Here is a 15,389-nt window from a genome sequence, read left to right on the forward strand (position 1 = left end):
GAAATGTATCTCAAAACCACAATTATTATAATAATCAATTCCGTATGAATGTAGAAAGGTTTTGATTCCTAAAATCGATACAATTTTCAATTTCAATCACTATGCTTCTCAAAAAGTACAACATTTGTAATTCATTTTTGTTGAGAACTCATTTTATAAAGTAACGAAGATGTTGCTGTCGTAGGTCATTAAGGGATGTGATTGTTCTTGTTTTTCAGAGACTATGGCTAGGAATTTAACTTCTGACACAACCATACGTCACAAGCATTCATAGGGCAAACCCATTCAATCCAGGGTTCGCCAAGTGGGCCCACTTTGAAAAAACCCGCCCGGGTTTTATTGGGCGGGCCCACCTTGAAAAAACCCACTTGGAACGATAAGTGGGTTTTTTCAAAAAAAAAACTTTTTTTTTACTAAAACTTATTGTTTTGCATTTACTTTTATATAATTTATAGTGCAGCATAAATTTGTCATGATTTATATGATTAAGTTTTTAATATTAGTAAAGTAAAAGAAACTGGAATCTTCATGTAATTTTATAGTAGGTATCTACTATTGAAAACTTCAAGTGGGTTTTTTCAAAAAGTAATATTTTAATGATATTAAATCAAATATAAATTTAAATAACATACTCTGAAAAGATCAATTTTTCAAATATAGTTGCATGCTTTATATATTAATAAACAGGTTATTATTATTAATTCATATGTTTTAAAAAATTGAAAAGAAATTTTTTTTTTCTTTTTTTACCAAGTGATACATTAACAAATTTAAACAGTTTTATTTTCTGGCTTTAAAAAAAAAAGCTAAAACTTTTTATAAGAGAACTTTTTAAAATTATTTATCTAAAAATGAAATCATTTTCCTAGGGTTAATTATATGAAAACAAATGGGACAAGTAACTGATACTCTTTATAATTATTCGTAGTTTTAATTTCACTTTCTATTAACCTTATTATAAAAACATGTAAGACCATTAAATATTTATTTCAGTTTTTTATTTAACTCAAGTCAGATGAAATTTTAGTTCTTACTGATTATAAATATTTACAGATTATAATTTTATAATAGGTAATATCCATATGTTTAATAAATATAGTAAATAAATGTGTGAAACAAAAAGATTAATAAACTTGTTCCTTTTATATTACTGCATTTATATTTTATAATTCCTAATTTAAAAAATTATGAAACATAATGCACTTAACGATAAAGAAGATTCAAATAGGTAGTGATAATGCGATATTTAAACTTAATATAAAATACATATAACCAGGGTTCCCCAAGTGGGCACACTTTGAAAAAACCCACTTGGTGTTTTTTTACAAATTGGTTTTTTTTGAATTTGATTCAAAAAGAAGTAGCTCCTAATACTATCATTGGACACATCGTTGAAATTAACAAATATTTTAGAAATGTGCATCAAGCACATGGATGGGCAAATGAAAAAAACTGCTTGATGACCCAATGACACTAGGTGGAATTCATATTATGAGCACGTAAAAACTTTTGCCAATAATTACCATAAATATGAAGAGATTGTTCTTGAACATCAAAATGAATCTAATAATAATATGTCAAAAATATTAAATAATGTTGGGCTTTACCAATAAACTATCAATTGGGAAAAACAGATATCAATTGTTTCTTAAGCTTTAAAAAAACTTCAATCAGAAAACATTTCAATTTCAGAAGCTGTTGAAATATGAATTAACTTACTATCGTGTGATGAATTAGAACCCCATAAACATTTTGTAAAAAGATTCAATCAGGCTGTTCAGCCACATCATTTATTAGTATATGCGTCCTGGATCCCGAAACAGTGCAAAAAATAGTGGAAAATTATGGAAAAAAAAAAGTAAATAAATAAATAAAATTCCTAGCTTCCACAAAATTTCTGTCAATTCTTTTTTATTTGAACTCAGCACCAGCATCCTCTGTCTCTATCGAAAGACACTTTTCAAGTTTCGGTTTGGTGCTACAAAAGCTACAAAACTCGTAAAAGTGTATCACCATCTAAGAGAGAAATGTAGACCCTTTGAATCTGTTGTATGATAATAATAATAAAGGAAAAAATTGGACCTTTTGTTAAGTTAACTCTTAACATCTGCTGACAATTTTTAACTATTTGGAGAAAGTTTATCACAATTAAAAAACAGTTAAAAATTAAAATATTACTTTTAAGAGTTTTTAAATATTATTTTTTAGGATTCATTTCTAGAAATGTTATGGAAAGAACAAATAAAAATTGATCCTACAGATATTTAAATTCAAATTTATACTTTTATTGTTTGAAGTCAAAGTAATTTTAGAGTGACCTTTTGTTACGACAGCCATTTGGCTTACTTAAAATAATTATACTACCAAAACTATTTATTTCCGCTTTATTTTGAAGCTAGCTATATTTTACAGTAAAAAGCAATAATTATTTAAAAAATTATATATCTGTTTGTTTTTTTAGCTTTGTAACTTTTCACGATTTAGAAATAAAATTCCAATTTTTATACGAATATAAAAATAGTTAATAGTTAAAAAATGAAGAATGCACTTTTATTCCAGTCTTTCCTACAGAGAAAAGAACAAAATGTTATCAAAAATCTAAAAAAAAAAAGTTGTTTGAAATTGAGAACAGAAAGAAAAAAAGTTGAGCTTGTTATGAAACGTTAATCTCTTATGTCTTGAATCTTTTTGATTCAAAATCTAACTTTTTAAGCAAAGTATAACTACATATTATCCCCCGTTTGCATTATTCTCAAAACTAACTCCCTGAAATTTTTATTTTCTAATAGGACATACATATCGGAATTATATATTATTTTAAAATTTATATAGGGTTCAGGGGATAGAGCGTTCGCCTTCCAATGAGGTGAACCGGGTTCAAATCCCAGCGATGACTGAGATACAAATTCCGCATGTGGCTTGCACCGACCACAGTGCTGACGCAAAATATTCCGAGGGGCAGATGGATCATGGGTTAGAGTCGCCTTGCCGTCAGGCTAACCGTGGGAGGTTTTCACGGTCTTCCTCTCCATGCAATGCAAAAACCGGTTAGTTCCATCAAAAAGTCCTCCACGAAGGCAAATATCTCCCTATACTTGGTCCTGGAGTTACCTTGTCTTCTGGATTAGGTTCAAAATTACAAGGCTGCAGAGTTGAACGTTAGTAGTCGTAAACCCAAAATTGGGTCGGTTGTTCAATGAAAGTTATAATATTAAATATAAAAAAAATTGTATATTAGCCATATATTCATAGATTAAAGCTCATATACAATGTATTAAAATTTATGGGACTATTTTTTTCCGTTAAGTATCATAACCTTTTTTCTATAATCATGCTGAAAAGTCGGTAATTTACGTTTTTCTGTATTGCATTTTTATGCGAAAATAAGATATTCATATGATGCAAATTTTTCTACAAAAAAAAAAAAAAAAAAAAAAAAATATATATATATATATATATATATATATATATATATATATATATATATATATATATATATATATATATATATATATATATATATATATATATATATATATATATATATATATATATATATATATATATATATATATATATATATATATTCTATGACTCCAAAAGGTATTACATGAAAAAGTGGTTTAAACTTTGCAGGAAAATAAGTAAATATAAATATTTTATTTGAGTAGGATTTAACCAGGAAATATTTTTCCGAATGCTACAAATTATATTATTGCTATCAAAATGCTGATGGAACCATACAAAAATGTTCTAGTATAAAGATATGCTTTAAGAAACTCGTAGGCATTTAATCGTAATGAAACATAAAATCTTAGCCGCTTAAGAGTATTTAGTAAAATTTTCAAATCGGTATAAGTGCAAACTTTGTCCCAAATTTAATGTAATGTAATTAAATTTTATTTAATAAAGTATTCTGATTGCAAAAAATAAATTCTCTTTTAAAAAAATCGTATTAAACTATACAAAACCGATAAAGCACTTAAAAAATATTTTTATAATGGAAACGATCGCTTAGTACAAAAAGTAGTCTGTAACAAATATTAAAAAAAATCGCCTCAAAATCGGATCAAAATTTTCCGCGCATTTGTGTCGCGAACATACGCATTTCTTATCCTATTAAGTTATTAGTGAGCGATAGTAAAATATTCTCAAAATTAATGTTTTAAACTATACTGTGTTGCAAGTTAAGACAATTACTTTATAGGATTTAAGTAATCATCCGCGACGGCATATAGTTCCGTTTTATTTCGATATCAAATTATTCACTTTCATATCGCATATTATTCAATGTCATATCGTTATCGCATTTTTTTTCTATAATTACGGTGAAATAACCAGCAACAGTCTATCCATCCAATTAACCTTAAAGTTTACAGTAAAGAACATTTTCTATCTTTACAGTTTTGAAACTGTTTACAACTAGTATGATTGCGAAACCATCAGAACAAAACTATACGGTTTTTACCTATTTACAACTAGCATGGTTTCAAAACAGTATAAGCGAAATCTAATTGGACATTGGAGTTAGGTTATGTTAGGAAATGGACTTTGTTGTTAGGTTGTGGTTGAGTTGTGTTTTGATAAAGAAGCCGTGGAATATGACCTATTTAGTACATCTGGTGGTGCCATCTATCGTGATCGACGGGAAACACTAGACTTTTGTGTTAAACAGCTTTATGGTACTGTGCGTGAGTGATAGTGTCGTATTCTAATAGTCCAGAGTCACAAAACACTAGAATTTCCTTATGTGTTGAATAGAATGGCGGAAATATTGTGGTGTGAACGCTGGGATTCGAACCTCCGTTTTTTTGGTCATGAAATTGACAGATTAGCCTTCTCCTCTACTGTACATACCCAGCTTCAAGGAACTAAACGGCTTCCTCAGGTGAACCTAGTGGACAAAGCATACAATTTCTGTTGTATAACCGTATTATACGAACGCAGTTAATAAACGGATTTTCTTACATTACAGTTTGAATATCATCTCACTTATGGTACTTTTTATCGTAAAATCTATTTTTACCGGAACATGTGACGGAACGAAAAATCTGATATACTGTGATTTTTCCAGTAATAATTACCATAGGGTCTCTGAATCACTCTAAGTAAATGTTGCTGTGAAATTTACAGTATAATATTTTACGGTAAAAATGAATTTTATGGATGATTCACCCAAAGTGCCGGTATTCTATATTGTAATTTGATCTGGTATTGCTTACAGAGTGACCACTAGCAAAAATTTCTAAATTTTCCTCTATACTTTGCAATAATTATGACAGCAATGATTTTTAATGTTAGTTAGCTAGTTTTATGCTAGGGTACTTCAATATAACAATGTTATATAATCATGAACACCAGTACATGATTGGGTGCTCATTATTTTGCCCATTTGAATTCTTTAGTATAGAAATGACTACACTGACTGCGTGGATTTTCAATTCTCTTTGCTTAAATTCCTATCCCTTATATTCAGATCCCATTCTCCGTGGAATAAGAAGAAGAAAAAAAAACACCTCGTGATCCGTGCATTCTTTAGCAAATTACGTGGTTTCCTCTTTAATGAACTCTAAGTTGGACTTTGGGAAGGGGGTGTGCTATGAAGTTTTCTGTTCTCCCAGTGCTAAGAAGATTATGTGCAAAGGATTTGGAATCCTGGTAACAAGGAGAGAGCAATACCCAATAGATATAGGATTACAAGGAATTATTGGAATTTCTATGGCATCTTTCCCTATTAAGAGTTATGCGTGTGCTTCCTCTGTTTCTGCCTAAAGACAGGAATATATCTTTTGACATTATGGATTTGCATTGGTTGGATGTGAGATGTGCAGAACTTTATTTAATGAGATAAGATTCGTATATTCTCATTAGTCTGGATGCTGATTTGGGAAGAGAAGCAGAGGAGTTGAATTACAGGGTTAATTAGCGTAGGCTTTAAGACGTACGTCCTTTTATTACAATTGATTAACATAGGAAGTGGATAGGGAGGGGGTGGAGTCGGAATGTATGCGGCAATTTTGTTGTAATTAAAATGCCGCGGTTTAAATATATTTTGTCAGGTTAGAAACGTTTCCAACTTGATTTCTTCCCTTGAGGAAATGAATTGTTGTCACCTAAATTGCAGATTAAATGTTAAAGAAAAAACTATTTATCACGAAAGTTAAAAATTTAAACTCAATTTAAAATTTAGTTAAAATTTCAGTGATTCCTTAGAGTTGGAGTAAGAAATAACTGTATGGGGAGAGCCAATTATTAAGAAAATGTATAGGCTAAGACAAACAATTTTATTTTCATATAGAGCCTAAATATGTTTTTTAATAAATGTGTTCATAATAATAGCGTATAGTGTATGATATAAAAGTGTTTAGTAATTATTTTTGGTACTTTCTACTTTGCGGGCACAAGTAAATTCAGTTATTTATTTATTGATCGTTTTATTTATTTAAAAAGAATAGCCGTCATCGGAGGAAAAATAACAGTTGGATTTACATGTGACCGGTGACTTTGCGGCGAAATGGTAAAGTACCTAGTTTTCTAAGTGTTAAAATATAATATTTAAGTATATTTAGTATTTAAGTGTCATATAATACATGTTGAGAAACTGTGTTCAAATTTATAACCCACAGCACTGCAGTACGTGAAATAATCAAAACATATATTTGATAAAATTTAGGTTATGTGTGAGTAAGAATCTTAAATATTTATCGGGGTGTTTGGATAAAAACTTGTTTTCCCGCCACCGGGTGTTCGTAAAAGAACCAGCAAGTTTAAAACACAATAATCGAAATAAAAACGCATGGTTTGATGTTTATTCCCTAGGAAACATGATGATTTCTTCCCTATTCTCATCAAGTTTAAAAATTGCTTACAAAAATAGAGCTATCGACTTTAAAAATTATACAATAAAGTTTACTGCCGTTTGTCAGATCAGTCTATTTTTGCACTTGACCTATTAATTTTTGCCCTCTGACTGCGATAGGTTGTTGCAGCAATTATTGATTTTCTTAAAAACATCAACAACAAAAAGCGCAAAATGCCATCAGAAGAGTGAAAATCATCAAAAGCGCCATCTGTTAAACATTGCAAAAGTATTTAATATCTGATTGAAAAATAATAGTTTCTTTAGCAGAACGCAGCAAACTGTATGTTTCTATCGACTATTTTTAATAAATGATTTTTTTTTCAATTGTCTATCATTTTTGAGGCTGCGTGATTGGGTCTTATTCAAGCTTACAATGTAAGGAGTTAGCACACTTCGTTAAAAAGTTTTGTTAGTCACTTAATTTGTCATTATTTTTTTCGTAAAGTAAGAAAATAAGTAAAATTAAGCAGATTTAGTAAATGGAGTACCGAGTAAAAGTAGCCAAATTTGATGCATTCTTGAAAAAGAGGAAAGAGTATAAGAGAACATTAACAAAAACTAATTCTCCACTGCAAAAAACTGTGTTACAATATCTCTTAGAATATGATGATGAACAACCCAAAAAAATTGTGTGAAAGGGTTTATTTTGGGGTAACACCAAATCGAACACTAATATGCGATTTAAATAATACGATTTGAATCTAAATGCTTAAAATTGAATGATCTTACACCGAACTCCCACACTTTCACACCATACGACAATTATTTTCACTCTCAAATACGCCCCTGTTGGCGCGTTTTGAAAAGAAAAAATTGAAGAAATGTCAATTAGAATATCGCCAGTTTGTTTTCAATCTAAAATAAGGTGGCGAGAGTTTGAATCTGCTTTGAACACTGATGTTCATCAACAGAAACAGAGATTCGCAGTATAACATATGTATGTATGTTTTTTGTTATGTAAAAAAGGATAATTATATTTGAATATTTAATGATTATTACTTTATATGGTATTCTACTAGTAACTTTACTGACTCTTATGTACATCTTATCTGTTATTACCAATTTTAGTGTTTCTGAATTATAAAAATGATACCGGCTACTTTACTCCTCGAGGTGTAAAAGAACGCTTTGAACGCATGGCGTTTTCCACTTAAGTGTAAAGTAGTTTCCCCCATTTTTGGTGTTGAGATGATCTAACATTTTTTATAAACTATTTATATTTATGTTATAGATGCTAAATATTGACTATTTATGCAATAAATTTTCTTTTTATATAAATTAACACAAATAACGAATTTTACTGAAATTTAGGACATTACATTATTTTAAAACAATAAATTTATGAAAAAAACTATCGGCCATTATGAACGTTACATGATTTTTACAGCACCATATGCAGTGATCTAGAAAACAGTATTTTGTAAAGGAAATATTTCGCAAAAAAGTAGAGAATACTTATAATATTTTTTAGAAAACTTGAAACTTACTTGTTTTGAAAGCATTCTTTTGAAATTATTAACACTGATAATAAATTTTACTGAATTTTCGGACATTACTTATCTTAAACAATAAATTTATGGGGAAAACTATGACCTTTGCAAAGGTTGCATGATTTTTACAGCACTATATACAACGAATAAGAAAACAGCATTTTATTACAGAAATATTTTATAACGGGGATTATAAAATACTTATAACAATTAAAATATTTTTTCGAAAACTTATAGACTTTGAAGATTAAAAACTTAAATTTTAGTTTTCATTTCTAAAGAGTTTTGAAAGTAGATTTAAAAATATATATATAAGTCTAAAATTTTCAAAACACCCATTTTAAAACGCGCAAAGAGGAATAGTTAAAAAAAAGTTTTTTTTTTCAAACTTAACCATTTTAACTTAAACTGTATTTACACAATATTTCTTAAAATTAAATTAGTTAATCAAACCCACACACACAACACTGAGATAATGTAAATATGAATAAGAAAAGCCGGAGCGGATAGAAATTCAATGTTGTAAAATTATTTAATGCAATTAACACATTAAAAGGTAATTATTCTTATGCGAATAGATTTATATTTACTATACAACTAAAGACATGCATGCCTTTTATAAGAGTTTAATAATATTTCTACAGAATGTTCTACACCGTGCGATAGGTGGAAACAAACTTCCACCTTTTTGTGCTCAAACTGTAAACAAATTACTCATGTAGTATGGCAATTTCCAAACGTACGCCAAAGTTGGTGAAAATAATTTTTGAGTGCAGTAAATGCATCTGATTTTTGGATGTAAATTTTCTTACTTATCAGAGTTAGATTTAACTATACCTTTAAAAGTGTGTAAGAACGCTTGATTCGGTATTTATTTGAAATAAGGCACAATTCTTAGAGTTTTTTGACATCGAATTCGCATAGGGAATTACACCACAGATTTTACAGTTTTTTTTTCTCCAAAAATATTAAATTAAAATATGGTGTTACGAAATTTTATCACAAAATTATCACAAACATTGCTTTTGTACGGAAAATAGATAAATTAGAATTAAAGAAAGGTATTCATGCAAATAATTATTTTACGTATCTAACAGAAGAATCTGAGACAAAAACATGAAAAGAAATTTTTTATTTTCCTCATTATTTTACTTCTTCCTAAGAAAAGATCGCTAAGTAAAGATTCTATTTTTAGAACTTTTATCCACTTATTTTTTGTATTTAAACCCTTTTGGATTCTAATCGAATGGGTTTGTATTAGCATGACCTTTTAAAAAAACGGCTTTTAGTTGCAAACCAAACAATCTTGTGTTTGATATTTGCTATGGGTTCTGACTTAATGTAAAGTTCAGAACAGAGTGCCTTCTCACTAAAAACATCCATTTCCCCCAAAGCAAATAGTTGTCAGGATTTAAGAATGAAAAGGACTTAAGAGATAGAACCTTCTATTGATTTAATGCCTGGAATTTTTGAAAGAAATAGTTAGAAGAGATGGACACAAGGAAGAAAACGAAAATCGAGAAAACCATTAACCGAATTACAGACAGGTCATCATTTGATTTAAAAATAGGAGTTATGTTACTAGATTGGCTTGTCTCTAATTAAGATAAGTCATTAAAATACGCCAAAACAAGTTGTATTAAATTTCCAATGTAGTAAAGATATAAAACAAATTTGGAATGAAAGCATTACTATTATAATATTTATAAAATTCTGCTTGATATACATGTTCAGAATCATAATTTTTATTTTTCGAATCATCTAAGAATCACCCATTTTTTACTCCTATGGACATTTGTCATAAAAATTCTGAATCGTAATTTGTTTCAAATATTTTTACGTGAAATGTATGGTCAAAGGGAAGTTTCCATGGGAGTACATGGGATGGTTATTCATTTGGTTAAAAAAAATGAGCAATACCCGGTTGTCTTCACTTGAGAGAAATTATCAAAATACGCAAAAACAAGTTGAATTAAATTTCTAATGCAGTAAAGTTATGAAACAAATTTAGTCAAAAACGTTACTACTATAATGTTTCTCAAATTCTGTTTGATATGCATTTTTAAAGTCAGAACCATTTTCTTTCTAGAACCATCAAAGATCACAATTTGTATTCCTATAGACATTTCTCATGGGAATACAAAAAAAGTTATTGTTTTCATTTTTCTAACATTAATTAATAGTATTTGTATCTAATTATATTACGAAATGCATTACTAAGACACATTAAAAACAAAGAATTTTTAATAAATATCATTTTTCTATGAAAACAATCTCCATTTTCTATGAGTGTATAAAATTGTGATTAATTTCATAAGAATGAATTCAATATGATTTTATCAGTTGGAAATTTATCAAGATTTTTAAAAACAAATTTAATTTAAATCTGAACACATTAATTAGAAGTCTAATCTAGAACAGAAAAACATACATCGTACTGAATTACTTCCCCGAATCTGATGTCAAAAAACTCCAAAAATGGCTTGGACGAATACTTTATTGCTCCGAAACACCAAATCCATCTTTCATATACTCTTAAAGGTGGTTTCAAAATTAAACAACAATAAAGATGAATACTTACATCAATTTCGGCGTACGATTAGAAATCGTCAGATTGTATGCTATGCTTAAAAATGCTAAGTTATTGCATGCTTAAATATGTTATTGTATGCTTAAAAATGTTAATATTATTCTTATAACAATTAAATGTTAAGTTTGTTGACGTCTATACTAAATCCACAGAAACAGAAGTTCACTGTTATGAATGCATGTATGTGTTAAATTTGTAATCAAGTTGTAATCAAGATAACTTACATACATAAGTTAAATATACCAAACAATTTTACAATATTTAAGTTCTATCCACTGCAGTGCTATTAAGCTTAATTCGAATTTGTTTTCATTTGCTCTCTGAGATGCGTCAGTGCTAGGTTTACGAACTCATTTTATTTCAAGAAGACTGAATATATTCTAAATCAATTATTCGTACTCTAATATTGTATTGTACAGTATTTGTATTGTAAAATACATTATATATTGTTGTCATTGCACACTTTAGTGTTAATGAATGCCATAAAATGGTGGCAACTGCTTTACACCTAAAGAAATGTAATAGAATAATTCAGTATTTACTCCCATTCTTGAAACTTTTCTTACAATTCTTGGTGTTCCTTTACACGATTTTTAGTTTTAAAGTAGTTTCCAAATTTTTTCTTTAAACTAAGCTGAAAATTCCTTCAACTCTCCCTAAAAATTATACGGCATCCATAATTATGATTAATTTTAGAATCAGTACCGTCATGTGGGGCTACTTTGTGCAGGATTTTGCAGTTTTTGAACTTTGACATGCAAAAAAACTATGTTAATTCGAACTTTAGTAAAATTTATCAATATTATATTCATAACTGAACTCAGACGAGTGAATTTGATCAATATTGGCATTATTTGTATGTAATATTTACAAATAATAAGTCAAAACATACCTTGCACAAAGTAGACCCCAAGTGGGGCTACTTTGTGTAGCGATAGGTATTCAGTTTAATAATCATGCTTTTAGAAAAACATTGATATAAAATTGTTAAAAAAGCTAATTGTTAACATTTTTAAAAACAAAAACATCAAGATATGTAAAGATATTAGTTTGAAAATAATTTTCACCGTTAAAAAGCCATTTTTTTATAAAGAATTTTTTCTTAAAAAGAATACTTATTTCAAAACATTTGAGTTTAAACAAAAGGAAACCATATACATTTTTGAACTTTGAAATGGATGAAATTTAAGAAATAAAAATTATTTCATATTCATTAATATTTATAATATTGCTAAATTTGAACATAACATGCTTGAATGAACGTGACAGAACTTGCTCTTCAGTTTCTGTCAAAATCACCTGATGTCCTATAAAATATACTTTTATGTGTCAAATCGTTTGATTAATTCATTAGAAAAATCTTTGTAGAAGAAAAATAATAGTTTACCAGCACGTTTCACGTGTTTCTTGTGAATTTTATTAGAGATAGTATTTCTGTGGATTTTGTACTTCCGAGAAACTTCTGCAATCGACATACCACCAGCAACTGCTTGCAAACATTGTTGCAGCTTGTCTAAAGTGTAATCACGGTAGTTTCTCGTTCCAGGTATTTTTTTATAACGTCTGATAATTGTTCTGTCGAAAAGAAAACGAATGAAACTTTTCACAAAGTAGCCCCACAGTGCATTTTTTTTCATTTTCCATTTGTTTGTTATTAATTTTCAAATTTTTTTAACGCTTACATGATATAATTGTTTATTAATATATAAATAAAAACTTTTGCACTTACGACAATTGTTTTATTAACGTCTTAGCATTTCACAGCTAAAGTTTCCACGCACACTTTTCGACGTCCGACGTTCTCAGAAAATTGTTGACATTGGATAAACAAAACACACTCTGAGATTGTTTTAAATTCGAAAAAATGTTTGTAGTAATAGAGGAGACTTCTATCTTCAAATTCCACAAATTTTTAACGTGAAAAAAGCATAATACTGAATAGCAGCACTTGAAAAGTGCCAAATTCGAATTTGCAGAAAGTAGCCCCACATGACGGTACCGATTTTTTTTATGAAAGTAATTTCCGTTTTGAACATTTAACGATTCAAATTGTTTTGAACTTTTCAAGGACAATTTCGATTGAAATGCAAAATCATATTTCTTTTTTAAAAATTGTTTAATATTATTAGATCGGTTTAGTCCCTAATTAAAGTGCAAGATGTATTTCTAACTAACCTTATAACTAACTAACCCGGAACGAAAAAGCATTCATGATATTCTTTAATTTTTAAATTCGATGTCATTTTTAAGTCAATAAATCCTCTCTCAGAAAGTTTACATGCTGTTTTTCATTTCAAATCTACGTTTTTTTTATTCACAGTAGCGAAACTACTTAGGTGTTTTCTTCAATTTTGAACCAATTTAGAGAAATATTAAATAGACTTGTATTTTAATAGAGTTCCTAAAAGGTATGACTAATTGATTTTCAGAATTCAATATATATATATATATATATATATATATATATATATATATATATATATATATATATATATATATATATATATATATATATATATATATATACCAACCAATTCACCAAATTCAGAGTATATATATATATATATATATATATATATATATATATATATATATATATATATATATATATATATATATATATATATATATATATATATATATATATATATATATATATATATATATATATATACTCTGAATTTGGTGTTGAAAAATTGCTTGTTATGTCTAGTTAAACCAAAAGCAAGCATTCAGGAAGAATGCTTTTCGGACTTGTTTTCGAGTTTTTTTAAAAAATTATCCTTTTTTCAAATTAATAGATTAAGGGGATTGGGAAAATAAATCATTGACTTCTGCAGACACTTTTTCATGTTTCTGGAGAAAAAAAAAGTTGCTAAAGGAACATTAAAGATATCGAAGACATTAAAAGAACCCTGGCGTCAGAATTGAAGAGCATTCAACGTCAGAATTGAAGAGCATTAGGTATCACAATTAAGGAGCACTCGACGCCTGAATAAGAGCATTTTACGCCAGAATTAGAGAAGAAAATACTATTTAGAAATATTAGAAACTTTTATAGCCAAGAACAGAAATGCATCGTAGCTGGTGAAGGTTATTGCGAAAGATGTTAATTAGTTGAGTCATTCACAAATATAATTTCCGCCGTTATTAGGTCATCTAGAACATAATAGCCTTTTCTTGCATTACACCTAATAAATTTCTTTAATAATTTTTAATGTGTGGAAATTTAAAATTCTCGTGTGTTGAGGTAAAATGCAATTCAAAATAAAATGCAAATACGTCATGGACGACTATTTAAATGCACTCACTTACTAATTAATCCATGATACAAAAATAATTTTTCTATTATTTAGCAATCAACCATCGGGTCGCACATTCGTTAAAAACTTCCCGAAACATAAAATTCAATTCAAATTAAATTCTAAAGCAGCAAAATAACTTCCGAAATGCTGTTTTTTCTCCTATTAAATGTCAAATATGGTAATTTATTTCAGAAAAACATAAGTGGCGAGGAGGAACATCCTTTCTCTGTTAGTCGATCCTCGGTGCAAGATATTACCTTACACCCATCCGATTCATAATGAGGATATTGTGGCAGGGTTCCAGCAACCCCTGCCGATCAATGAATATTCTGAATGATAATTTGTCTCAGCTTCTGTATAATGATGGTGATTTATATTTCGGCACTTTTTTTTTTTTTTTTTTTGAAAAATAGATCCTATGCATCGCTTTAGGCCGTGCACCTTTCACCTATGCGTGAACTTTTAATATATCTTATCTTGTCATTTGTGATCTTGTTTAGTGGCTATTGTTTTGGTTACGCTTTATGTTTGAGGAAAAATTGCAGAAATTTCTAATGACGGAGCTCAGTGGAAGGCGACGTTTCGAAGATACTAAATTATCCTAGGATTAAAATGTTTCCTGAATGTATAGAGCGTGAATTCATTCCGATTGATCTTTAAATAAGATGATTCTCAAAAGAGAAATATGTTTTGTAAATGGATAGTATAGGGTTAATTTTTTGGCATATTCCGCAACAAAGCTCTTCAAGTACAAGTTATGAGTGCCATTCTTATTCGAAATTTCTGAACGAAAAACTCATATATTGAGTGATGTATCGAAAGACTCTTAAATTAAAAAACATTAATTTTGTGAGAATTTTATTAATTATTTTTCTTTTTGAAAAATAGATTCTGTGCCTTGTTTTAGACTCTGGTCTTTTTTTCTATCTCCATGAATTATTAATGTATTTTATCTTGTCATTTGTGATCTTGTTTAGTGACTATTGTTTTGGTTACGTTTTATGTTTGAGGAAAAGTGTCGGACATTTATAATTGTAGAGCTCAGTAGAAGTTGACGTTTCTAAAACATTAAATTATCCAAGGATTTGAATATTTTATGATATACTGAAAATATAAAATATGAATTTATATTGATTGGTTTT

General features: G+C 28.5%; 1 protein-coding gene across 18 annotated transcripts in view; it reads left to right on the plus strand.

The window, feature by feature from the left end:
- LOC107446947 (protein still life, isoform SIF type 1) overlaps window positions 1-15,389 on the plus strand; it is a 270,767-nt gene that overhangs the window by 77,442 nt on the left and 177,936 nt on the right. The gene's annotated exons all lie outside the window — the stretch shown is intronic.

The sequence above is a fragment of the Parasteatoda tepidariorum genome, chromosome 2 (assembly GCF_982258835.1).
Source record: "Parasteatoda tepidariorum strain Cologne lab strain chromosome 2, Ptep-v5.0, whole genome shotgun sequence".
Lineage (NCBI taxonomy): Eukaryota > Metazoa > Arthropoda > Arachnida > Araneae > Theridiidae > Parasteatoda > Parasteatoda tepidariorum.